This window comes from Dreissena polymorpha, chromosome 3, assembly GCF_020536995.1.
Source record: "Dreissena polymorpha isolate Duluth1 chromosome 3, UMN_Dpol_1.0, whole genome shotgun sequence".
In the NCBI taxonomy this organism is placed as follows: Eukaryota; Metazoa; Mollusca; class Bivalvia; order Myida; family Dreissenidae; genus Dreissena; species Dreissena polymorpha.
In genome coordinates this window covers 70,063,931-70,066,510 of record NC_068357.1, presented here as the reverse complement: position 1 = coordinate 70,066,510, position 2,580 = coordinate 70,063,931, and positions in this window count along the sequence as shown.

Below are 2,580 nucleotides of genomic sequence, written 5' to 3'. Positions count from 1 at the left end.
AACGTTTTCAAATATTAAATGCAAATACTTTGATATGTTGTGCTAAATCATCATCATCATCGTCATCATCATCGTCGTCATCATCATCATCATCATCATCATCATCATCATCATCATCATCATCATCATCATCATCATCGTCATCATCATCATCATCACCACCACCACCACCACCACCACCACAACCACCACCATCATCATCATCATCATCATCATAATCATCATCATAATCATCATCATAATCATAATCATCATCATCATCATCATCATCATCATCATCATCATCATCATCATCATATCATCATCAGCATCAGCATCATCATCATCATCATCATCATCATCATCATCATCATCATCATCATCATCATCATCATCATCATCATCATCGCCATCATCGCCATCATCGCCATCATCATCATCATCATCATCATCATCATCCTCATCATCATCATCATCATCATCATCATCATCATCATCCTCATCATCATCCTCATCCTCATCATCATCATCATCATCATCATCATCATCATCATCATCACCATCACCATCACCATCATCACCATCATCATCATCATCATCATCATCATCATCATCATCATCATCATCATCATCACCATCATCACCATCATCATCATCATCATCATCATCATCATCATCATCTTCATCAGCGTCGTCATCGTCGTTCTCGTTATCATCATTAGCATCATCATAAGGAGATTTATTTCTTATACTAGTGGTGAAAATTGTCAAAGGAACACAATCACCAATACATGATCAATCACAATAAACAAACGCATAGGACTTGACCAATGTCACTCTAGATTCCTATGTTTTAAATAGCAGGCTTACCGGTACCAAAGACGTCTATACAGAGTTGGATTATATCCGTTCTATTTATAAAGCTGTTGAAATTTTTTTCAGATTCACTACATAAACATGTATATCAAGGTTAATTTAAAGTCAGTTTCGTTATGTTAAACATGAATCATAATCTCATTTACGGTTGTCTTAAAGTCGCATTGCCACTAAATAATTCTATCAAATAAAAACCCTTTTTATTTAATTATATGCGGACCAAATATTATTTAATGTACTCGATATTATTTTTCGAGTTGTGAAAGTGATTAATACTTAATTATTAATGGATATTTATGCAAATGCTTCTAAATCATATACATTAAAAAAATATATTAATGGTGTACCATGCTAATGGAACGTATTTAAAAACATTGGCAAATACCGGTAAGCCAGCTACATTTCAAATGTGAATGTTTCATATATAATGGAAATTTGTCGGGACGCCGACATGAAAATATGATATTTAAGACGTTAGCGTCGAGATATATTTGTTGCTCGTACATAACTTCTCCTTCGCCGAAGTGACGTTGACGTTGACGTTAAATACTCATAATCACCGCAGATCAAGCACGTGTTGATCCGAAGCCATCCACGAACAACCATCTGATGCCAGGTGTTGGTAAAGATGTTACTTTAAAACAGCAGATACTGGGTCTACTGGTTATATACTAACGCCACAACATAGGTGTCGCATTTCGACCTCACTCCCCCGTCGTACCCAAGCGTAGCCTATTTATTACTCGTTTTTCGCATGAGATGTTAAACTTAAGTGAGATGGTGGAAAAACACCACTTTTACATAGATGTAGCGCATCTTTAATCAGTGACATTTGATCTTCGAGTGTGTCCTTCATTGTTGATAGATCATATATATTTTATACGAGATGAACCGTCAAATTAACAGTTATGTCGTATTGTGTCACATGTATTTCATCTTTGTGAAATTATAGAGCAAAACAGGCGACCATAATAAAGTGCTCTAGTCTGTTTTGACCTTTAAGTGTGAACTTCAAATGGGATCATGTGGCTATTATGCGCCAACTATATTTGTAAACAATTTTGCGAAGTAATTTATCATGTTAACACTGTTTAGAAAATGCCGAAAAATGAACTGCAATTATTTCTATTTTAACAATTAAGAGCGGTATTATGACATTTGACCTCAATATATTATACTGACTTGGGAGATAGCCTTAAGTTATTGTGTGCACTGTCGCATACACCTTTTTTCATTGCAATATTCCAATTCAAATTTAAGAGCTGAAAAGTTGTATTTGGCCAAAAAATGTTGATATGTGCACATTTGAACTCTTAGTTTGGCTTTGGCATTGAAGGCAGCCATATGGTGTATGGTCGCGAAAGAAACTTGTTATTTATTTAACCATTTGTGCAATATACTTTTAACATTTTTAAGATTTTCAAACATGTTTTGATGGCATTCCCAAAGACCCAATAACAAAATGTTACCTACATATATAACCACCATACTTACACGTGAAGTGGCGGCATAAATAAGGCTTTAATTTCGCACATGCGCACATTCTGTAATGTTTTATACAAATATTGAACTTGCACCTTTAAAGAGTAATGGCCAATACGTCGGTTTATATGTATTGTCGACCCAGACAGGCTTTTGACATCCAGACGAAATCAATAAGATAGGCGGAAACCTGCATTCCTCGTCAGGTCAATGGGGATAATACACATTTAGTTTAATGCTTAT